This window comes from Amblyomma americanum, chromosome 5 (assembly GCF_052857255.1).
Source record: "Amblyomma americanum isolate KBUSLIRL-KWMA chromosome 5, ASM5285725v1, whole genome shotgun sequence".
Classification (NCBI taxonomy): domain Eukaryota; kingdom Metazoa; phylum Arthropoda; class Arachnida; order Ixodida; family Ixodidae; genus Amblyomma; species Amblyomma americanum.
Genome location: NC_135501.1, coordinates 15,386,376 through 15,411,999, shown reverse-complemented (window position 1 = coordinate 15,411,999; position 25,624 = coordinate 15,386,376). Strand labels below are relative to the sequence as shown.

At 47.5% G+C, this 25,624-nt stretch overlaps 1 long non-coding RNA gene across 2 annotated transcripts in view; it reads left to right on the top strand.

Annotated features, from left to right (window-relative positions):
• Positions 1-4,267: 4,267 nt before the first annotated feature.
• The window catches only part of LOC144134581 (uncharacterized), a 222,138-nt gene continuing 200,781 nt past the window's right edge, over positions 4,268-25,624 (top strand). For both annotated transcript variants that reach the window (XR_013315158.1, XR_013315159.1), the window contains exons 1-2: positions 4,268-4,355; positions 4,439-4,783. This is a non-coding gene — a long non-coding RNA (uncharacterized LOC144134581). The remainder of the gene's footprint in view (positions 4,356-4,438; positions 4,784-25,624) is intronic.

Below are 25,624 nucleotides of genomic sequence, written 5' to 3'. Positions count from 1 at the left end.
TGTTTTGAATTTTTCTGCTTGGAAGTGATACAGTATTCGTACGTTTAGGTGTTGTTTTACAGAGTAAAACTATTGCCAAGTGGTCGCTGATATTTGATGAAACTGTACCTGCTGTTGTTTCGTGCTTAGGCAGGTTTGTTATGAATAGAACTAACAGTGTGGATGATTTTGTGGTTATCCTTGTGGGAGTCTGAATCATATTACTATAGCCTTGCGAGAAGAGTGTTGTCTGTAATATCTGCTCAGAGGTGGACGAGGTAAGCAGGTCTATGTTAAGATCACCTCCCAGGATTGTTGTGTATTCTTTCGTTAAAATTTAAGCAGCGCTAACTTTTAGGACGAATACACAGAAGACATGACAGGACGGGCGCTGACACCAACTATGTTTATTGAACACGTTTTTTAACGTGTTTTTTAACGCGTTTTTAGACAAATTTTAACGAAAGAATATGCATAACCAACTAGCCCCGCAACGTGTTTTACTAAGGATTGTTGTGTAGTCATTCTTATTTGAAAAATCAAGTAAGGTTTCAAAAAATTGAAAGAAACTGCTCATGCACCCATCAGGCGGCCTGTAAATCACAGCGAAAATGTAGGGCTCACTAACTACGGCAAGACATTCGATGTAGTCATTGATAACAGCGAACTGATCAAGTAAGTCACACTGAAAGCACTTCCTAATATTCAATTGAATTCCGCCACCACGCTTTTTCGATCGGTTCAAAAAGAAGGTTTTATAATTTGCATCAATTATAGCATCACATTCTGCTGTAGACCACGTTTCCGTTAACATGACCACATCAAAAGGGAAGGTAAAGTTTTCAAGAAAAATATTAAGTATGTCTTCTTTATTACGACTTGATCTTATGTTCAGATGGAAGCATTTAAGACCTCTCATGTTTCCAGATGTGATAATATTGTTAACTTCAGCAGGCTGTAATGCCATTCTGAATGACAAGATGGGATACTAGATAAGTTGTTGTGCTCACTGAATCTTTCCAATGTCTTTTTCGCATTGTATGCGAAGAACTTTTGACGTTTCATGTTTGCGAGCAAAGATTTTTCCGCCACGAACCCACACGAACTTCCAGTTTTGATCTTTTTTCTTTTGTTTGGCCAAGCTGAGAAGCTTCTTCAGGGAGGGGCAAAGGTGTTCATTTATGTATATGGGATCGGAGCTATCAAATCCTAGATCTCTGTTTGTGAGGCGAGTCTTTTTGGCCTTTTCAAGAGCGCTGTCGCGTTTGGCGCGGGACTTGAATTGAATAACTATGTTCTTTGTTTTGCCGTCATTACGAGTGGGAACACGGTGACATATCTCAACATCACTGTCTGTAATTGATTCATGGATAGCAATCCCAACTTTGGTAAGGATTTCTGGTATGTTTTCCTCTTCTTCCTCTTCGACTCCCTGAATTTCCAAGTTCACGTTTCTTGAATACTGTTCTAATTGAACTACTCGCTTTTCAAGCTCCTCATTCTGTTGTTCCAGAGCCGCACATTTCGCTTCAGCGTTATCTTTTTCAGTGCTTAGCTTTGCGTTTTTTTCAACCTCACTAGTAAGTTGCTTTTTCAGTGTTTCAATTTCAGCATGTGCAAATTCAAGACATTCGGTCAAACTCTTTTGCTCGTTGCGCAGTTCGCGAAGTTCACTTCGTGCATCCCTTTCCAGGGACGCCTGAGCAGTTTTTATTTCCTGCTGAAGCTCTGCCTTTAACTGGGTGAACTCTTGTCTTATCTCTTCCTTTAACTTTGCTAGTTCTTTCGCCATCTGTGCAGGACGCCCCACGGCAGACAAGGGTACACACAACTGTGAACAACTTGGCAATGGCGACGACCGAAGCAACAATAATGGGTTCAAAAACTATATCCAAGCACTAACCTGCAGAAAAAGCAAGCTGTGCTTAGGCGATGTTCGTTCCGTGTTGTCGCCAATGCCAAGTGAAGCACCCGGTGGTCGCAGGCGGCTTTTGTAGATTCTGTTGCTGTGACGTCAGAACCGATGCTGGAGATTGCAGTTTTCAGTGATTTGACACGCCCCCGAATCTTTGATCTTCTTTATCCGTCGCTGGCGCTGACACGTGCGGGACGCTCATACAGCGGAAGGCACTGAATCTGGTATCCAGGGCTCGATCTGCAGAAAAAGCAAGCTGTGCTTAGGCGATGTTCGTTCCGTGTTCTGGGAGACAAATGCTACAGTTCACCTTGCCAACTACCATAAATCAACTACTACAAGATGACATAGATCTTACGAGATTGTCCATGAAAAAGTTGCGCGATATCTTTACTTATATAACGTATGTGTTTTCCAGTTGTACTTATTTTATTAACTAGTCATGCTTGTTCTGTATCTTTCTATTTTTGCTAAGACTACAGTAACCGTTTTATGTTTTGCTTTTTTCTTATAATGCATACATGGTGTCTACAAGTGGCTTATATATGCTGTGTAACCTTCCATTGCCTTCTCTCTGTATTTTTATCGATGTACGTATTCATGTTGTGTAACATAATATTTGCCACCCCTGCTGCAAAATAATGGGTGCACTGGCCTAGTCAACCCTCCCTGGCTTTTCGCCTGTGCACCCAACATCACCTGATGTTCAAGAAAGGTCAAAATCAAATCAAATCAAAACGTTGGAAAGGTAGTTTTGGGGGGCAGACCAAATCAAACAGTGTGGTCTTAATACGTACTTAGTACAGCGTCGGCCGGTGAGTGTGACAATGAATTGATGCGTATGCATTGCATTTACCCTTTAACCGTAGGAAACGCTCATTATGGCAGCAGCGCGGCGACAGAAAAGAAGCGCCGTTTGTCGTGCCGCTGTTGCCAGCGTGATCGTGCACCAGCTCACAACTCTTACATAGCAAACGCGTCATCTTTTTAGCTATAGCCCCAAGCTATTTGCGCCTTGTGTGCATTTCCTTTATCGCTTGATATGTGCTCTTCCTGCGAATGATGGCGCGTCGAGCTTCACGTGCATGCTATCTCTTGACAAGCCCACGCGCGTTGAATCCAAAACAACTCTGACGCGTTATAAGTGGGGAGGCAAACATGTGCTCTTCCCCTATTTGTCTAGATGGAAGGCTTAATTTAATGTTCTGTGAAAGTGATTGTGGTGTGTCATTCTCTGCCTGTTCTTGTGTCTGCGCTAAACCTTTAGTAGTGCATGCGTGATAATGCTGCAAACTTTCACTCCCTTCGAAACTTAAGCTCCGTTAGTGCAAAGGTGCAATCGTTCCGATCTGTAGTTGAAGTGTGCGTTCCTTGTGTTTACGGAGTTGATTCGAAACTATAGGGAGCAGCAGTCTTCCGTCTATGCACTGAAAATATACTGCGTTTCATACTTAGTGTACAATAATGTCGAAATAGCGCAAGAACTACTCTCGCAAGACCGTCTGCTTCTCTGTGCACGGGTAAAGGTCCCGATGAACACATGGAGGAGCATAAATTATCAAAACACCGCAGATCAGAATGCTCGAACATTGTCGCAAATTCTCGCGCATGTACTTTTTCAAGACAAATAATTATGACGGTGAGTATTCTGTCGTGAATGCAGCCAGCGCGAACAGGCTTGCTAGCTCTGACACAGACTGATACGAAGTATTAACGAATAGGCGCAGCGTATAAGCAATGATTTTTCGCTTTTCTTGGCTCCAAAAGTACTTGGTACAATTCCCGATATGTCACTTTGTCTCAGTCTAGCTAAACAGCGTGCTTCAAATTAACATTGCTGAGATTGGTCTTCTAAAATAACAAGAGGAAAGGAAAAAAACCAGTAGGAAGCGTCACATGATATTTTTGAGGCTCCGTCATATTAAAAATATAATAAAAAGCATCATGGGAAAGAAGGAAGCGGCAGCTCCTAGCCAGATTTTGCTTTCGCTCGCTGCGTAGTAAGCGCCACGCCTGCGCTTGAAATTTGAGGCGCGCTTCAGGCGCAGCCCATCGAACCTGAGACCAAAAACCTCGCTACGAATTCCGCCGGAGCTGCTGGACAGGCGGTGCGCCGAAGAAAGCACGTTCACAAAAGAAATGTATGTAGGTTATCTCAGCTAACCCAGGATATACAAAGCGAAAGCTGTCGGCGTCCATTGTGTTCTTTGGCGTTGGCGATGACAACGTTATGGACGCCAACGATTTTGATGAAAAGAAAGGTGCATGCGCTATGCTTATAACGGCTGCGCTGCGGCGGAGGTAATAAGCCGGGCAGCGGCCGCTCGCCTTGGGGAAGGCGCAATGGAAGAAGACGACGCGGTTCATGGCCGCGTGTGTAGCAAGCGGCATCTTCAGAGCCTACAGGAAGCTGCTTCCACCGACCCCGAAGTGATTGCCTGTCGTGAGGCTGGCCGTCCGCGTAAGAATGAAGCGCGGAGAGCTAAGCGCGTGTCTGAGAGGTACGTGAAGAACGTCTCGCTGAGCGTGTTCACTTTCCTCCAGCCCCGTCTCCCTCTTCGATTGCGCCTTCTCCCGAGGCGAGCAGCCGCTCCGTGGCTGATCTGTGGGGGCGGCCACGTCACAGGCTCCAGAGAATGTCAAGAGCGCCTAAAGAAAAATGCGAGATACGACGGCGGCAGGCAGAGTCGCCGCCGCAGCAGGGACGCCAGGAAACCGAGATGGTTCAGCTCGGAGGGAGACGCCTCGTCGCGGAGCCGCTCGAGATCCAGGAGCCGAACACGGAGCCGTTCGAGGAGCCGTTCGAGGTCTAAGGCGCCACCACCACCACAGGGGCCCTGGGCCAACGGTAACCCCTTCAGCAAGAAGAAGAAAAAGCCCGGCACCAAGGTGAGTTGGGAGCAGGCCCTTCCAACACTGCTCCGCACTCGGGCAAACAACAAAATCCCCCCGCGCTTAAACAACAGGATCATCCCGAAAAAGCACAACTGCGAAGGAAACTAGAACAATCGCTAGCCTGTAACGAAGAGCTAAAAAGACAAATTGCCGCAATTAGACGGGAAATGCGGAAACTGAGGACCGGCAGCCCTCCGCACCCACAGCCCCAAATTGTTAGGACACCGTCACCACCCATGCAACAACAGGGAGATGACGAGTTTTCAAAATTCAAGGAAGAAATGCAAACTACGATGCAATCTCTGTTACAACAATTTATGCAGCAAACACAATCACAGTTTGCTGAAATAAGAAGTAATCCCAGAAAGCACGAATTTTCGAGAAATATAAGGGAAAAGGCACACCACTTTCACCGTCCAGGCCTCGCCGCCCTACATGCCCAAAACAGCACCACCGCTAAAAAACTAATATGGCCAGAAAGACTAAAGGAAGAAAAGAATACTTCAACATCCGTATAGTGGACCTGTAGAGGCTACCGCAGAAAACAGGGCCTACTGCAACAATACATATACACACACGACACCCCACCGGACGTTATAGCGCTTCAGGAGACTGGCGCAACCCCCACACTATCAGGTTACACGTGCTGCTAGCCGAACGAACAGGGCAGGACGGCCACCCTGGTCAGTAAATGGTTGGTGGCCATCAACCACGACAGAATCGAGGAAACGGACGTAGAACACGTAATAGTCGAAATTATACCCAAAAAGAAGAGCAAACGAGGCAGCATTTTCATAGTAAACGCGTATAACCCTCCGAAACAGAGGAAAGCAAAATTTAAGGAACTGTTTCAGGGCGCGCGAAAACTAGCAAAGGACAACGGCCTAATAATTTTAGGAGACTTTAATGCTAGGAACGAGATCTGGGGATACAGGACTACCGACGCCAAGGGGAAGGCAATCGCGGAGGCGGCCGAAATTACCGAATGCGAGCTCCTCACAGACTCAGACTCTCCGACTAGAACAGGCAACAGCGTCAATAACGACACGAGCCCCGAACTAACTTTTATTCGCGGCACGGAGCTGGCGCAATCGGAAAACTTAATGGAGAATCCAGGTAGCGATTATTACGTCATAAAAACGCAAATCTCTTCCGAAAGACCTAAACGTCAATTAGGAACCGCGAAAATTACTGACTGGGACGCCTTCCGAAAGGCATGCGACAAACTAGAAAAAAGGGGGATACAATCGATCGAGGATTGGACTAAAATGCTAAAAGGCACACAGAACCATTTCACCAAAGAGGTAGCGAAAACGACCCAAACACCCGAAGTAGGCACGAGGTTACTAGTGCTTTGGGAGGCTAGGCGGGTTCTCACCAAAAGGTGGAAGTACCAGAAGTACAACAAGAAATTGAAACGCAAAGTTGCGGAGATTACGGTGAAGGCCGAAGAGCACGCCACCCTACTGGCGAGGCAAAATTGGCAGCAATTTAGCGATTCACTTAACGGGACCCTGAACACAGCGAGAACTTGGCGTGTTCTCAAGGCGCTCATAGACCAAACCAAAACTAAATCGGAAAATAATAACGCGATATACCGCCTGGTCCATCAATACGCAGGACCGGATGCGGAGCTCCTCGAGAAGGTTCGCGTTAAATGCTATGGGGACTCAAACCCGGCAGCCTACACGGACGGGTAAAGGGGCAAAGAAAATAACGATCTAGACAGACCCATTACGAGGGAGGAAGTCTACGCGGCTATGCAGTGCGCGACTAAAAATACGGCCACAGGTGCGGACAAAGTTACAAACGCGCTCATCCGCAACCTTAGCGACACCCTTATAAAGGAACTAACGGAATTTCTCAATACACATTGGGAAGCGCAAACGGTACCGGCGGAATGGAAACATGCCGAGGTATTCATGATTCCTAAACCGGACAAAAAGCTACAGATTGGAAATCTAAGACCAATATCGCTCACCTGGTGCTTAGGCAAACTATAGGAGAGAGTGGTAACGCGCAGGCTACAGCAGTATATGGAGGATAATGAGCTGTACCCCCACTCAATGTTTGGTTTCCGAGCCACACTATCCACCCAGGATGTACTTCTCCAAATCAAAGAACAAGTACTCTTAGGAGTACCCTACAACGGGGAACAAGTGGGCGTGGGGACAGCGTCGTCATGCGGCTGCTTCACGGAATGCGTTTCTTCATGCAGATAACGGCAATGCTTCATCTCAGCGCGGGACCTATGGCACCGGCTGATGCCATTCCGGCTACGCCTGTGACTCTCGACGTTCAAGTTGGCAGCGTGGAAATTGGAGAACTCTGGCAACCCTGCTACACTATGGCTCCATCGTACAAGTCCTGCGCATCGTCCACGACATCACCTTTCCATCTGGATGAAAACAGGCTGCAGTGGCGTGCGCCTTTCAGTGGGCGTGGGGACAGCGTCGTCATGCGGCTGCTTCACGGAATGCGTTTCTTCATGCAGATAACGGCAATGCTTCATCTCAGCGCGGGACCTATGGCACCGGCTGATGCCATTCCGGCTACGCCTGTGACTGTCGACGTTCAAGTTGGCAGCGTGGAAATTGGAGAACTCTGGCAACCCTGCTACACTATGGCTCCATCGTACAAGTCCTGCGCATCGTCCACGACATCACCTTTCCATCTGGATAAAAACAGGTTGCAGTGGCCTGCGCCTTTCAGTGGGCGTGGGGACAGCGTCGTCATGCGGCTGCTTCACGGAATGCGTTTCTTCATGCAGATAACGGCAATGCTTCATCTCAGCGCGGGACCTATGGCACCGGCTGATGCCATTCCGGCTACGCCTGTGACTGTCGACGTTCAAGTTGGCAGCGTGGAAATTGGAGAACTCTGGCAATCCTGCTACACTATGGCTCCATCATACAAGTCCTGCGCATCGTCCACGACATCACCTTTCCATCTGGATGAAAACAGGCTGCAGTGGCCTGCGCCTTTCAGTGGGCGTGGGGACAGCGTCGTCATGCGGCTGCTTCACGGAATGCGTTTCTTCGTGTAGATAACGGCAATGCTTCATCTCAGCGCGGGACCTATGGCACCGGCTGATGCCATTCCGGCTACGCCTGTGACTGTCGACGTTCAAGTTGGCAGCGTGGAAATTGGAGACCTCTGGCAACCCTGCTACACTATGGCTCCATCGTACAAGTCCTGCGCATCGTCCACGACATCACCTTTCCATTTGGATAAAAACAGGCTACAGTGGCCTGCGCCTTTCAGTGGGCGTGGGGACAGCGTCGTCATGCGGCTGCTTCACGGAATGCGTTTCTTCATGCAGGTTGGTAATAAGGAATCCATGTTTGCTAAGAAATCGAGCAATATGTGCCTGCTTCTGTTCCCACGCCCGGGAGTGCTGCTGATTTTGCTCGCCCAGTGCTTCGATGTTTCTCGTCAACTACTTTTGGTGTCGGGGGATGTTGAGCTTAATCCTGGCCCCGGGGTGGGCTCTGGCGCTGCTACGCGGTACAAAGACAGCGCTGTTGATATTTCTATCCAGAAACAGCTTAACGACATGTTGACTCTGTTAGAAGGCGTTAATTCAAGGACCGCTAAAATGGAGTTTGAGCAATCACACTTAATAGCCTCTATAAGAGAAATGAAACTATATCAGGAATCTATGATTAGAAACATTGCCGATATTGACGCGAGGCTGTCGGCAGTCGAATCTAAATTATCCGCCAGCGATGCGGCGCATGGGGAATTGCGGATTTTGCGTGAGCTAACCGATCAGCTTGTCAATGAAAATAACAAGTTACGTCTTGGACAGGCTGAGCTGGAAGACCGGCAGCGCAGGGATAATCTTCTGTTCTTCGGCGTACCCGACAGTTTGTCCGAAACGTGGGATGAAACGGAAGAAAAATTATTGAACCTTGTTTCAGGCTGCTTTGATCCTGTTCTTACGAATGACATGTTTGAACGAACACGCAGGATTGGTGTGTTCTCGGATAAAAAGTGTCGCCCGATTGTTGTGAAGTTCCGGTCTTTCAAAACAAAACAACAAATCCTAGTGCAGTCTACCAAACTTATAAATAAAAAGGTCACTGTAAGTGAAGATTATTCTTTGCAGACACGTGTCGCTCGAAAGAAGCTTGTGCAGTTCGCGAAGGATGCTGACTTTAAGTATATGATAAGCTGAGGTATAACAAACTGTATTGTAACAACAAATGCTACGCCTTTGACCCTATTCGCGATAGCATTTTCGAGCTAGCTGGCCCAACGGGATCTTTAGTGGCCCCTTGTCGCACTGCTTCTGCTTCTGGCTCGCCACACGCTTCGCCATAGAGATACGGGAGGGGCAGTGGACGGGCGACTGGAGATAAGACAGCGCTTTCAATTCTTTTCACAAACATCAGAAGCATAATACCAAAGCGGTTAGATCTAAGCTCTGTCATCGACTCATGTGATGCCGATGTTGTATTGCTGACCGAAACGGGGCTCTCTGCAAAGATAGAGAGCAAGGAACTGTTCGATTGCAAGAAGCGCTACGATGTTTATCGTTCTGATAGAGGTCAAAGAAGTGGAGGAGGTGTTTTAATAGCCATCGCCTATAATATTGTGTCTTCGCCCATTAGTCTTTCTAACACCTTAGAGTTGGTTTGGGTTGAACTTCATGCTCATTTCAGGAATCTGATTCTGGGCATATGCTACCGTTCCCCGTCTTCGTGTGCAACTTTCGTTGAAGATTTGCATGATGCTCTTAACATGATCTCAGTACGTTATCCGGGAGCGGCAATCCTTCTTGCTGGTGACTTCAATTATCCCAGCATCGTGTGGGCTAATACATCGCCGTATCCTCGCCCCTTTTCTACCGAATGCAATAACTTTTTGCGAACCTGTTTGGATTTCAACCTTTCGCAGCTAGTTACTAAGCCAACTCGAGTCACGCCATCATGTTCCAGTGTATTAAACCTTGTGTTAACCAACGCGCCGGATCTTATCCCTTCAATCTCGTACTTACCTGGTCTTAGTGATCACTCCTTGCTTCATTTCGATGTAAAAATTAAAATTCCTAATCGCCGGAGCATTTTGAAGTCTATAAGAGATTACAAACGGGCGGACTATGATGCCATTAATCGTGAATTAGCTCTTTTCTTAAACAGTTATTTACCAGAATTTTCACAGCGTTCTGTCCACACTAATTGGGAATTGTTTAGGGACACTGTTGAACGTCTCACTAATACATTTGTGCCACTAAGACTTTTGCGGTGTAATAGCCAATCACCGTGGTTCAATAACATTTTAAAAAGGTTATCCAATAAGAAAAAACGTTTGTTTCGCTCGGCCAAATCATCGAATTCGCAACAACGATGGGACGGTTACCTTTCTGCGGCCGCTGAGTACAAATTAGCTCTGAAAAATGCTAAGGACTCCTTCTTTAACAGTACTTTGCCTGCTCTGCTGATTAATAACCCTAGACAGTTTTGGAACACTGTGAACCAGAAAGATAGTTCGTCAGTACTACTTACATCTTCTGACGGCGTTGCATATTCACCTAATGAATGCGCTAGTGTTCTTAATGGTGTTTTTGTTGCTGCTTTTTCTGGCAATGTTTGCCTTACCAATCAGGAGTGTCCGGTCTTAGATGCTTTTCCCATGGATCCAATTCTTTTTCACACAACTGGCATCCTGAGAATAATTGAGAACCTTAAGATTTCTTCCTCCTGTGGCGTCGATAACATTAATTCGAAATTTCTGGTTAATACAAAGATGTACAGTTCAATGATCCTTACCAAACTGTATGACCAGTCTCTGGAAACAGGCTGTATTCCCAATGACTGGAAGGTTGGGAGGGTGATTCCGCTGCACAAGTCTGGCGATAAACATTGCCCTGATAACTTTCGCCCTATGTCGCTCACCAGCATTCCATGTAAAATCATGAAACATGTCATCTACTCTCATCTTGCTACCTTTTTAGAATCCAATTGCTTTTTCAGTAATGCCCAACACGGCTTCCGTAAATCATTTTCATGCGAAACGCAACTCATATGCTTCACAAATGACTTGCATTGCATTCTAGATCGCGGGTCCCGTGCTGATTCTATATTTATGGATTTTTCTAAAGCATTTGACAAGGTTTCACATGAGCTTCTTTTTCTTAAACTAAACAGCCTTAACATCGATTCCACATTACTTGCATGGTTGCATTGCTTTCTTTCAAACCGAAGTCAGTTCGTAACAGCAAATAACGTCAATTCAGATTCCTCGCCTGTTGGCTCTGGTGTGCCTCAGGGGTCCGTTCTTGGGCCCTTCCTCTTTCTCATTTATATAAACGACTTACCCACTACTATATCGTCTTCCGTTTGTCTTTTTGCCGATGACTGTGTTATTTACCGCGAAATTAATGACGATAATGATGCATCTGTTCTTCAGTCAGATATTAACAAGGTACTGGATTGGTGTAACCTGTGGAATATGAAGCTAAACATTACTAAATGCAAGCATTTGCCCATTTCTCGTCTGTCTACTACACACTCTACCTACTGCATTAATGGCATCACTCTTGAAACTGTGTCGTCTTATAAATATATGGGTGTTCATGTCTCTTCTAACCTGTCTTGGAAACCTCATGTCGACTACATTATAAATAACGCTAACCGCATCCTTGGATACCTTCGCAGAAATTTTTCATGTGCACCGAGTTCATTAAAACTACTACTTTACAAAACTTTGGTCCGCTCTAAATTGGAATATGCTTCATCGGTGTGGAACCCTGGGGTCGAATCTCTCATTTCTGACTTAGAATCAGTTCGAAACCGCGGTTGTCCTTTCATACTTTCCAACTATCATCGTACTAGTAGTGTAACTGCCATGAAAGCTAACCTTTCCCTACCGCTTCTTTCCCATCGCAGGTCAATAGCTTCATTATGTACTTTCACAAAATTTATCATAATCCTTATCTTAAAGAGAGGTTGTTAAAAAGACCATCATATATTTCAGCACGCATGGATCACCGCCACAAAGTTTGGATCCCTCCTTGTCGCACGAGATGTTTTCACGATTCATTCATACCCAGAACTTGTGTCAGCTGGAATCACCTTCCCCACGATATTGTTGAAATTACCGATACTGTTGCCTTTCGAAACGCTGTTCCTAATTTTATATAAGTCTCTGTCTATATCTATGTTTTATTTTATTTGCTGCTGTTTTCTTTTGTGGTTTGTTTTGTGTAATGCTGCCTTTTGCTAGTGCTGTTACAAATCTTAAATCAGTGTGTGCTGTAACTATATTCAAATTTTTTAGCTGCTGTTTTTGTTTTTTGTACTTATATGTTATTCCCACTCCCCTCTGTAACGCCTAACGGCCCTGAGGGTAAATAAATGAAATGAAATGAAATGGCACTTGACATAAAGGGAGCTTTCGACAATGTCCGCCACGACGCCATCCTTACGTGTCTAGACGACCTAAACTGCAGGAGGAGGATCCAATGCTATATATGTTAAAGCGTTTCTTTCGGACAGAACAGCTACGATTGGACTAGGAGAACTTAGATCGGATAAATTCTCCACCCCTAACAAAGGAACACCCCAGGGCTCAGTCATCTCTCCCATGCTCTTTAACGTAGCGATGATTGGGATAGCTAAACAATTAGAAACAATCAACGGCATACACCACGCCATGTACGCCGACGGTATCACAATCTGGATGACCAGAGGGTCGCTAGAGAAAAAGGAAGAGAAACTTCAGGAAGCCGCGACTTGCGTAGAAAACTGTCAAGGCCAGAGGCCTGGCGTGCTCGACAGAAAAATCGGAAATTCTCCGCGTCTGACGAGGCAAACAGAATCGCACGGTTCCGGCAGACGACGACGAGCTAAAACTCGAAATCTACCGCGAAGGCAAACCGATCCCAGAGAAACCCATGATTAGAATCTTAGGAATGTGGATACAATCGAACCAGCGCTGTACTCACAACCTCGCCCTACTAAAAGCATCGACGCTGCAGGTTGCTCGCATGATTAAGCGGGTCTCGCGGTGACGATACGGCATGCGCGAGGAAGACACGCTTAACCTCGTAAGGAGCGTAATGGTGAGCAGGATGACTTGTAGTCTCCCCTACTTTAACCTTACCCAAGGAGAAACACAACAAGCAGAAGCAATCCTACGCGCGCCTACAAAGCTGCCCTACAATTATCAAACAGCACATCGACCGAAAAGTTGATGGCCCTACGACTCCTAAACACGCTAGACGAGCTCAAAAGAGCTCAGCTTGGAACCCAGCTTACACCAATGCTTACACCAACGGGCAGGGAAGTATTAAGAAAACTGGGTTGCGAAGGAGCGCTAGTAGAAATTCAAAAAACACAGAATACCCGACCAACACAGACAAACTTTAAAGGCGGCTCCACTGCCCCCAAATATGGACACAAATCAGCACACTGCACGCAGAGTACCCAGAGCCACCTATATATAAAGAACACTAGCCCTGGGTGACACAACGGTGTATGTGGACGCAGCCAGATGCGCCAAAATTCCAGGACAAGGCAATTACAACATGGTGGCGACGGTGATAGGCTCGGACCTACGCGAGATCACTAGCGCATCTCTAAACGACTGCGCGGTAGTCGAGGCCGAAGAGGCGGCCGTAGCTCTAGCGGCAGCGGAGGGCTACCGGTCAAAGCAGCCTTTAACGATCATATCAGACTCTCAAGCAGCCTGCAGAAACTATATCACCGGCAGAATCAGCCGCAGCGTGCTCCGCATACTCCGCTCTTGCGGCACACCCCAAAAGGATAAGCAAGGAAGACCACTTTTGCATACGATAGTATGGACGCCAGGTCACGAAGAAGTGGTAGGCAACCAAGAGGCCGACAGGGTAGCTCGTGAGCATACGAAAAGCCGAGCTTCCCGCGTAGGCGGCCCCGAGGTTTTCGTACCTGTCCCTCAGGGATATACGGCGATTTTAGATTATTTTAAGGGGGTCAGAAGACACTTCTCCCCACTACGCAAATCACTTAGCAGGGAAGAGGCTGTAGCTTGGAGACAGCTGCAAACGGGTACCTACTGTAACCTGCATATACTAAGCAAAATTCACCCCACGCAATATAAAGATACATGTCCATGGTGTAACGAAACGCCCACGCTATATCATATTTCGTGGGAATGCCCGAGAATACCCGTGGTCCCAGCCATACCAAACCCGAGTGCGGAGCAGTGGGAGAGATTGCGCTCCTGCAACCGCCGGTGCGACCAAATTGGTCTAATCCGGTGGGCCAAGCTGGCGGCGGCATCCAGCGGAGTCCTGGAATAGGGGCAGACGACCCTGTGCAAGAGAAGATGACCCAAGTCATCTGAAACCGCAGGCGAACAAAACTAGAGCAAAATAGAGTTTATTCTCTCTCTCCGCGGCTTATAACCTCCGACGCAGCGCAGCCGCTAAAAGCATGGCACAGCGCAGTGAGGCGCATATATAAGTGATGACGTCATGCTCTGCGCTGCGCGTAGACCGGCGATGCGACGGCGCGCGGCGAACACCTGCGACGCGGCGCAGCTGGCTGCCATGGTTACTCCGCCTGCACAGAAACCACTAGCGCGGACCGCCTGAAATGCGCTGCTGACAAGCCTAGTGTAGCTTTCGCTGCAAAACGCCACGAATGAAGCTGGCTTGCAGCTGGTAAGTATCAGGGGCCCTATTTCCACGGTTCAGTGCCGAAAAGGGCCTTCGGGGAGAATGTAGCGGCATCAGAGGAGAATGACCAGCAACTGTGACATTCACGCTGAAGCGAGGGTGTGGACAGGGCGCCCTCGTCCGAATGCCGGGCGGGAAAGGAGCTCATCTATTAGCTGACGGTTGTGATGACAGATCTATATCCAAGAGTATGTTTGAAAAAACCAGCGCGAAAGAAGAGCGTGACGGAAGCAAGGTAACACGAACAAACGTTCCCTTGCTTCCGTCCCGCTCTTCTTTCGCGCTGTTTCAAACCTGAATCCTCTCTTTTAGCATTCGTGTGGGCATATCCAACAGTACTGATCATCATCCTTATAATATTCCTAGCCACTAACTGGGTTACGTCTCCTCCAGGAGAAAGGCTTAATCGTACCTGAGCTTCTCGGTCCATGGATACCGTATACCCCAGAATATTGGTTCCTTCAATCCAATTGATATCCATTCCGTTGCCCTATATGACCATCGGCCACGCAGATGTTCCCCAGCCAGGTCTATTTTACCGCTCCAATCCACGCCAGGACACCAATACTTAAGTTTCTCGAATTCTGTCGTTTAATGCTTAAATCAGTATTCCGTTGTATCGAGGAAGTACAGCGCTCGAGAGAGAAGCAGGTCACAAGCAGCGTGTGTCTGTTCTTCCTGCTCAGTCCTGCGCCAAGGCGTCCACGGTGAATCTACAGCTGACTTTCAACTTCTGCCTTCTAAATATTTAAAGGGACAGCGAGGACAAAGACAACTTCGCCTGTATCAAAAATGTTCTGCTGTCGAATCGCAAAAAACAACGCTCACCTAAAGCACAGTATCACCAAAAAGACTCAGAAACGAAATACAGGCGTCCTCATCACCGGCCGATTTCCCGGAATTAGAATTACAACCAGAAGTAGAATATGTGCGTCACCTCCCCCCCCCCCCCTCCTCCCGCATCCACTGTGGATCTCGGAAGCTACGCTACACCGCCGACCACTACTTCAATATGGTGGGAACCCATCCTTTGCGGAAATGGTGCCACAAAAGTGAAAATCGACAAGTGGGAAGATATTTAAATCCACTTTCCTCACCAATAAATGCGCTTCTTGCTGTCGGACAAACATCAACACGGCCAGGAAGAGTCAGGGGGTCTCTTTTTACAAAAAACGACAGGGGTCCTCAGTTTCCCAGCCGGCGAAGGTTGTTGGTGCAGAAACTCAAAACATTTTTTAACGCTTTGATGTGCAAGCTTCATGTCTGTTGTTGTGCCTACGTTTTTGGCTCTTTCTCAATGGGCAGTGCTCGGCATGCCACTGAGCTTTCGGACCGTGTTCACGTCCCTGCTGTTTCGGCTCAGCACGAAGGGGGCCACGCAGGTGGTAGGACTTCTGTCAGAAGTTTGGGTTCCAAATGCTTTGGTTCTGGGCCGTAATGTGTGGCTTGTTATGCATCCACAGCGTTCAAAACCTCTCGTAAGTAAAAGCAACTCTTGTCCTCTCCCCTCCAAAAGCTACCACTCCTGAGGATGCTGCAAGATGCAAGAACCCTGCTATACGTCTTAGAAGCAAACCCCTTGGGCTAGTAACTTTTGAGAAAGGCTGTACGTTGCCACAAATAGGTGGATCGGTTCTTTACGAAACCCCTCTACAACTTAGTGGAATCGCTTGGCCCCAAAGTGAATATTAAAAAACGTTGAGCATCGAGTATTAGTTGACCAACCAGTATAAAAAACACTTAGGCGAGCCCAACACGGCGGCAAAACAACGTCTTTCGTTTTAGCAAGCGCAGTCTCGCGCTCTTTTCAAACCCTTGGCTCTAACCGCCCCATACATACTTGCAGATGCTGTGCGTTTGCGGATTATGTTTCGTAATAACAACGCGACCATCAGCCGTTCTGAAAAAAAAGTGTGTCCACCTCAGTGAACACTCTCACGTGCCGGCTTGTTGGAGCGGATCCTTTTCGTAGACCCCCTTTGCTATATTAAAGGGACACTGAGGAGAAATTGAAGTTGGCTTGTATCGATAGAATACCAGCTCCTGATCACAAAAACGCCGCTCTTACTGCAAGCAAAGCTCTTGTAAGGTAGAAAATAACAAGAACCAAAATACAGGTATCGCCGCCACAGGCCATTCTCGCAAGTACAAGCGTGGCGACGTCATAGGACAAGAGACGAGACCTTGGTGGAATTTTCCTTCCTACATGGGTTCGTGAATCTCTGAGGCTGACAAAGGAAGGTTGCGCGGTTCAATATTGAAGTAAGTTTTGATTTAAAACCGATAGCGCACTTTTATCACACAAGAAAGGCAGACAATAGAAAACCTGAATGTTGGAAGCAAAGAAAACCGATGCTTGGCGGCGCCACAGGCGGCCAGGAGTGTTTCGATTTTTTATGGCACTTCGCGTCTATGAGCTTTGCGTGCCCCGTGGTTTTGTTTTTGACGCGCCTCGATGTACAAGCGCCTAACAGCACAGGAACTGCAAGTGCCGCTTCAAGTGCTGTTAACCTTTGAAGGAGCCTGTTAAGGCTGGTCAGACGATTGCCACGGTCGATGAAAAACTATGAAGGCAGTTCGTACTCGTGTCTACGCACGCTCGCCCGGTGAAACATTCCCGGCTGTGCCAGTCAACTGCAAACTACTTAACGGAAATTTTTGATTACGGACGGGAGACAAAGTACAAGGCAGTTAAGAAAAATTGCTGATGGCCTAGCTCTGTTAGGCCAGCAGATACGTAGCGAGAGGACGGAGATTTTTGCATTGGAAGAGTGCATTCACTAGATGCGCCTCTATTGACAGTTACACCTTGAGCCGTCCTGGCGGAGTGGGAGCGTCTCCGCTTGAAACGGCAAAAACCCTAGTTCCATTCCGAGCCTCGTCACAGGGTTTTTTTTATTCAGTGAGTGGGCGAGGGTTTCAGTGGCTCCCATAGATGCCGCCACCGAATACGTTGGTTAGCGGTTAAGCGCAGGCTCTGTTAAGGCGCGTGTTTATGCTCCGGCGTAACGCCGAGTGCGCCAGCCGCCGCCGGCCCGGCCAGACTGATTCGGCTCCGCGGCGAGGTGCGCGTTGTGTCGTAAATCAATAGCTTCGGCAGTTGGGCGGAGCTGTTCTTTTCGAGCTCTCGACTAATTTAATCCATTCACAGTACACATCTGAAGGTACATGCAAGTGGGCGAGAGAGCCCGATCCAGTGTACCCGTTGGATCTAGCAGAAGCCGTTGAAGCGTCGTGAGTCAGCTTTAGTGTCAAGCCGCTAGCTTTAAACGCGACCGCCCTTGAGCACCCATCCGTTTTTGTGGCAAAAAAAAATAAATAACTTGGCCCTTGCAACCGTGGGAGACCTCGACGCCGCCTGCTGCACCGTGCAACCGGGCCGTTCAAGGAATCACAATCCGTTGGCCCCAAAGCCCTGGCCAGCCTCCGATGGGCGCAACGCGCCGACCTTGTCCTGTCCCCTCGCGACTCCCCGCACTGGGATTATGATATTTAGTTTGCAGCGGCAGCTCACGGTGGAAGGGGGAAACGACCCGCCGGAGCCTAACCTAACCGTGCTCCCTCAAAAGCATCGCACGCTCTCTGGGGCTGAGGTCGTTGAAATGTAGGCCAGAGTTTTTGCGAGAACTACGTCGTCGGGTTCGGGATCCATCGTAACGCTGGCAAGACGCTGGTGCAAACGTAAACGAAGCGACGGTAGCGACCCGCGATAGATGCCTTCAACGTGCGGCGGCAGTAGCTTTCATTTCGGCAGCTGCTAGACCGCACCGCTACTCTCCAGAAATCACGGAGTCTGCGTTTACGTCACGTTTCTCGCCACTCCGTACAATGACGTCATAAGAGTTCTCTATGACGTCATAAAAGTTCTCGAGTTTGAATCGGAGCGGCGGGAAACAATTTTTCAACTTCGAATCCAATTTTCTCTGAAATAAATGCATCTTTCGCAACCAGACAAGCGGCAGCAAAGCCATGAAATGCAGAACTATCAAATTTTGCTAACAAAAAAAAATTTGACAGGGTTCTCCTCAGTGTCCCTTTAAGGTTACGGTTCCCCCCTTGAAGGGCCACCAACCATATTTCACAATGTTTGCGCGATCACTGTGGCCGTCTCTTCTGACATAAAAATGGTGTAATCATAACAGCAATTCTTAACGCGAATGGAGTGAGGAAAAAAAACTGAGTGCCTTAAAGAATTGCTTCTTCTATTGACCTGCTTCCGTAACGTTTTTTGGATAGCACCTAAATCGGGGCTTCGCTTGAAACATTCAAAAGAAATGTTAATCGCGGTAAATAGGGAGTGGTTTCAGGTTCCAGTGGGCAGTTATTTGAAATCTGTGCTTTGAAAGACACCAAAAATGAGTAAAGTAAAAATAACGCATATAGAGGCCCAATACATTCCCGTCTAATTGAAAAAACGCAAAATTATTTGGCAAAGTTTGTATCGGGCGCGTTTGGTTAAGCGCGACTACATCTCTGCGAGCTGTACTTTTCCGTTCTTTAGTGTTCGTTGTTCAATTACCCGTCATCAGCAAAAGGCGACCCGCCGACATCTATGCACATAGCACCCAGGTCCCCCGCCGGCAGCGTTTTCGCGACGAAGGGCAAGTTTGAATCAGGAAAACTAAAAAAAAAACACGTTAGTGCGCCTGAAATTCTGTGCACGTTACGAAGTATGCACGATGCACAAATTGTCATATATGTATGCGTTTTTTTCAGTTAGACCGGAAATAATTCAGGCTCTAATGCGGTTAACATCTGTTTTTTTATGTGTGTTTTCAGGGCGCCGGTTCTAAATCATTATCGGCTACAGCCAAAAACCGCTCCCTGTTTACCGAGATTAGCATTTCATTTAAACGCTCCAGAAAAAGTCTTCTTTAAGGAAGGTGCAGTGGGTTTCACAGAAAACATCACGCAAACTGGCAAGTCGAAAAAAGTATTAATTTATGCACTTCGTTTTTCACTCATACTACTGGGGTGAACAATAATGGCAGTTAAGAACACATACCGTTAAAAATAAATACATTACTCTTTCAGCAGAAGGCTGGTCTCGGCTAGTTTGTGCGAAGCTCTTGTGAACTTAACGCTAGACAGAGGAAGAAGACACATGGTGCCTGTCCTGTGTATTCTGTGCCGGCTTGATCTGCGTAGCGCTATGTATAAAAGGCATTACTCTTTCTAATTAGTTTTTTCTATAGTTTTCCTTATTTTTCTGTCTTAAGAGGGGGGGGGGGGGGCGCAGTGTTCGCGCCAACATCATGAAAAACGGCCAATGGCAGAGCAAGTGCGTCCCTCGCGTAAACGCAGTCGTCTGGTACTGATGGCTCTCAGTGTGTTTGTGGCGCCATCTCTCCTAGTATCTCGCAACTTTGCAAGAAGAAGCTTGTTCCTCGCTTCGGCGGAACAGATGCGAGTTGGGAGCTCAATTGGCGGCTGAGGGACGAGCGAGGCTGCACTAACTGCGTGCGCTTCAATCGCTCTCTTCGGCGCTGACGCCGTGCGATGCTTAAAGGGTGCAGGCTCGAAAAGGCGCCTTTTCGCGAAGAACGGTGCTCTGCAATTGGAAATTCGCCGTCGTTTCACCGCCTGGCAGCGTTGCCAAGCATCCTTCAACACTTTATCCAGCATTCACTCGGGTTCGATCCCCGCTGGTCCCAGACAAGGATGAATGGTTAGACTACTACAAAACTTTAGCACATTACCCTTTTGTGATGACCTCAGAAGAAGGGTCTAGTTGGAGAATATACATCATTTTCGGAAGCGCTCGCAACAACAAGGGCACAGTGAAAGTCACAATGTCGAGCGCTATTTCTAACTCATCTGTTCAGTTAAAACCAGGCGCCTTTTATGAACATTCATAAGCACTTAGGTGACAAGAGCCGCAAATAATACATTTTTAAGATTAACAAGTCTATGTCAAGCTAAGAAAGGCAAGCTCTTTTCATGATAATGAAACAGACGGTGACCTCACGAGTTGCATCCAAATGATGCTATTTTTTCTGCCGCGATGATCCTTTTCCAATGATGCTGTGCTATATTAGAAACGGAACACAGCTACGGCAGTTTCTGCAGCGAATGCCCAGAATGCCCACGCATGAATTTCTTACATTGTTGTTGGGCTCGCGCAGAAAGTCGTCGGCATAGCGGCCGCATACTTCTTGCTACAAGACAGCAGGAAGCAGTAAACAACGCAACCTTCACACTCAACGTTTACGACGTACCAAGCTACACACGTTGAGTGTGTAGATTGTTTTATTTATTGATTCCCGCTGTCTTGCGGCAAGCAGTATGAGGGACAGACTGGGCCCTCGGTCTCAACGACTGGCTGCTCGAGCCCAACAACAATGTAAGAAATTTGTCCGTGGGCTTCCGGTCATTCACAGCAGAAACGGAACATAGCTACGGCACATTAAAGTGCGGTAGCTGTGTTCCGTTTCTAAAACAGAAGAAGTCGCGATCATCGAGGCACAAAAAACAGCATGTTTCGTAATCAAGAAAAGAGCTTGACTTTCTTAGCATGACTTTGTATGACTTGAAATGTATTCTTCCTGCTCATGTCATTTCAGTGCGTGTGCGCATTGAACAGACGCGCTATTAAAGGAATCAATGCAGTTGCAAATAGCGCTTGTCCGTGTCTGTCTTTCTCGGTGTTTTTGTTGTTTGGAGCGCTTCCGAAAGTGACCACACAAAATCACGTGACCTAGATGACAGGTGAGCCACCTGCCTTTCCGCTCACAACACCGCTTCAGCCGAAGACGACAACGTCGATGATGCCGCATTTTATGCGTTATTGCATTACAAGCCTTCAGTGCTTCTCAGATGGGATCTCGTCGTGGGTGCTCGATCTGGACTGCTCATTTACATTTGGAACGCAGAATTAGGGTTGCAATGGAGAAGAAAGAGGTCGCGGCTTGATCACTTTGGATATCGCCACAGCATATGACAGCGTAGAGCATTCAACACTCGTGAACAAGCTCGCTGCAATTTGGCCGCCTTTTTACATGCTTGCATTGGCACATGAATTCCTAAAAGATAGACGTTTCTTCTGTTCTGACGGTTCCTTTACTTCCGGAACCTTTTCTCAGACGAGAGGTCGGCCTCAGGGATCGGTCTTGTCAGCTTTACTTTTTAACGTACTCATACAGGGTCATGTTTCCACAGGCTGACCTCTACTATACTTTCCTCTCATTAAAATTCATTTCTCTCTCACTCGCGGGACATACCTACACAGGGTGACATCAAGTGTATGTGTATGCGGATGACATAGCCTTTTTTCGCTTCTGCTCGAGACCTTCATTCACTACCGTAGCTATTGCAAGCCTACCTCAATGCCTTGGCAGTAAGGTTGTGTAAGTGACATTTAATTCTCGATCTGAACAAATCTTCCGTTCTTGTTTTTCCCCCAGCGTCTCCTCTTTATTTCTGTCTACTGTATCGTGGGGCCGAAATCCCGGAAGTTGCATCCTTAAAATAATCCTTAAAATACCTAGGTGTAATACACTAACCTCATCTAGACTGGCGACCTCATATCAAAAGTATAGCCCTCAAAGGTGAGCGAGCTCTTCGTCGCCTGACGCGTATGAGCAAGAAGAAATTTGGTCGGTCGGTCGGTCGGTCGGTCGGTTGGTTTCTGATGTTTAACTTCCCAAAGCGATTCAGGCTAGAGGGACGCCGTAGTGAAGGTCCCAAAGCGATTCAGGCTAGAGGGACGCCGTAGGGAAGGTCTCCGGAAATTTTGACAAACTGGGGTTCTTTCACGTGCACTGACACGCACAGTACACGGGCCTCTAGAATTTCGCCTCCACCGAAGTTCGACCGCGGCGGCCGGGATCATAAGAAATTTGGTCTGCGCCGAGACACTCTCTTATTTCTCTGTAAGACTTACGTAACACCAATTTTGGAGTTCGATTGTGTTCTGTTCTCTGGTTGTCCTAGATACAAAATTCAACTTCTGGTGCTTTTGGGGAGGCTCGCTGTATTATTTGCCTGGGTTTGCCAAAATCAGTGACTAATCGTGTCTTCTTTATGTAAGCCCGCTTACGGGACTTTAACCCTTGTTTTCAGCTCCTCACATTGCGCACCTTCTTACTGGGACTTGAGCATTGCCTTGAGTGGCTCCATCCAATTTGTGGAGTGGCTCAATCCAAACTTAGCAGCTCTTCAAACCGCCTCAGTTTGTGTTTACGGAGTGCCTGCTGTCTAGAATTGCAGTCTCGCTTAGGTCCGTCCAATGAGTCAGCAATGTTCACGCTGCACCAGCTGTTTGCTTCGACCATACGCTGCGGCTATATGCAAAGAACATGTCTGCCAATGTGCTAAATGGTCTCCTGGTGTCACGAGTGAGTGCGAGACGCCGCGGCAAGAAGTCAAACCGCCAAAGAAACCACGGCACGCAGCGGACGAAACCGACATAGACACTGGGAGGGAACGGAGCAGACGGTGCAAAGTGCGCGCGTCTGCGCGGAAGCAATAATCGTTTACGTGAAGACGGAGGAAAAGCAGACGGCGTGGGCGCACAGCTCCGGAGACCGCGAGTGCGTGCGAATCCACGGCCGCGAAGATACATGGGCGCAACGCACCCGCGGGGAGAGGAGAACGGTATGCAACGGCGTCCCCTCCGTGCGGCCGTCCCGAGTTGAGACAAAGGGACTCGAGCTTTGACGCCGGTGTAGGAAACACGCACCGAGGCTGCCCTCCTGGGCCGACGCAACCCCGGCAACGATCCGGACCGTCGAGACGCTCCTTCGGCTACGCTCCGGAGGCCCCGGCGAGGTCTCCTCTGGCGACATTCCTCACCACCAACCACTTTGAGTACCGATTGGACTATTTTCATTATTCTACATTGACTCAAAAGACTCTAATTAGAACTATTTGGCGTTATTCTTACCACCACCTGCGCGTGGAAACTCTGACTGATTTGTGCATGCTTATCGATGTGATGTAAACCACCTTTTTATTATTCAGTTTTTTAGTTGATGTGCATTGTTTGATTAAATCATGTTTTTGGAGACGTACACCTCTCTGGTTCTGATTCACGTTCTCGACAGATAGTGACACCTGGAAGAATATCTGTTTCAGTATCCGAGCCACGTAGTTATTTTAACAGCTGCATCTCAACATAAAGAAAAGGCAGCAGCATCTGTTTATTCCCGCGCACTAGATTGGTGTTATTCTATCCGGGTTCGTGATTATACAAATGTTTGCCGCTGAATTTCTGGCTATTGGTCCGGCTTGTCAAAAAGTTTCCCGAAAAATTTCTCATATAAATATTCTCTCAGACTGTGTCAAGGTCTTAGCAGCGCTTGAAATCTCGAGGACTAGTCTCTTGTACCGATCCCTGATGTACTTTTAGCCCCTTCATGCGCAAGAAGTGCGTTTTCATTGGATTCCAAGGCACTGTGGAATTACGTCAAATTCGATTGCTTTTTTTACGCGAAATCAGCCATCAGTGGGCCTGTTGCCCATGTCATTGCAAATCTTACCCTGCTAGCTGACCACGACCCATTGTGAACGTATCTAAATACACCAGAACCTGAGCTATGAGCCCATCCTTGGTACAGCGGACTTTGAACACTACAAACTGCAATGGAATATATATTCATGCGCTTCAAGGCTATGTAAGGTTTCCATGACGCTGTTGCGCTGTAGGATTCCTCGCGTTGATCTTTATTTATGCCGTTCTTGGTTCACGCCGTCGAATCTATGTGCGTCATGCGGGGACGTTGAAACGATAGATCATTTCATCCTTTCCTGCCGGCGGTTTGCATGGCAGAGAATTCGGTTCTTGCCAAATCCTCTCGCTCAATTAGGGCTGCCGTTTACTCTTCCCGTCCTACTCTCCTTCGCTGCAACCGTCAAAGGGCATGCCCTTAATATTTGCGAGCTTCTTCACAGGTATATTATCGAAACCGGGAGATATTTGTGTTTACTTCTCGATGCCTTTACTTTCCTCACAAAATTAGTTTTTTTTTTCAGATTATTGCTTTCAAATTTATTTATTTCAAACCTCACCGCTTTGTTTTCTCGATTTTCATTCCGATTTCCTCAAGATCTCTGCAAGGTCGGTATTTGTTTTCACAGATCCCTCTATTTTTATTCATGAGCCGACTGAGATAAACCTGGATGAATTTTCTCCGGTTTGGATCTGCACCAAACCGTGGCCACTCCCACACCGTGGGCATGTACCATCGCTTTTGAGGCAACAACAACAACGTGCGCCATGCATGTTCAACATTCCCGGACAAAAATTTTGAATATTTAGAAATAGTAAGATACTCTTATAGAAATATTGAAAGTAAATGTCCATTCTTCTGAAGTGTAACAAAATCTTTGTTCTAACGTGTTTCTATCGAACGCATCGAGCAGTTAACACTTCCCTAAAACCAATGGCGAAACTTTCTAACGATACAAAAAAGCTCATTGAAAAAAAAAATTCAATACTGGAATCAGGTGGTCAGCAGATGTTTTTATTGTTATACAGGGACTGGCGTTTTTATATGCTTAGATTTAAAAAATTTCTGTGCGCAAAATGCCGGCCTAATCACTTGCTTGTATTTGGTGGAATTAGCGAGAAACTGTTCTCAGCTACGAGTACGGTTTTTGAGTACGCGAGCCAAGCAGCCGGTCTCACAGTCTGCGTCATCTGCCGGATGGCGAGGCAAACGGCGCGTCTCTCCCATCCACCGAGCCGAGACATCGACCGGCTGCTTGGCTCGCGTCTGCAAAAACAGTACTCGTAGTCGAGAACAGTACTCGTAGCCGAGAACAGTACTCGTAGCCGAGAACAGTTTTTCGCTAATTCCACCAAATACAGCCAAGTACCGATGTTTATTTAGATCTCCAGCAACTTAGGCTTGAGGTTGTAACACCCTCTCTTGGGCGGCGCCGACAACCCGGCTAGCGCGCGCCACCCTGCGAAGAGAATAAAGACGGCACCTGGTCGTGGCTCGTGCAGCCACGGCTGGCAGTTCTGTTCTGGTGTCGGCTCGTAGCTGGGTCTCGTTTACTTCGCTCCTGAGGCGTTAAGCCTACATTGGTGACCAAGGACGAGCAATGACCGATCCCGCAACATCCACGCAGCAGGATTCGCGTCCGCAATACGTCTCGTCGCTGCAGGTTCGCCTTCCACCTTTCTGGCCCCAGTACCCGCAAGTGTGGTTCTATCAGGTTTA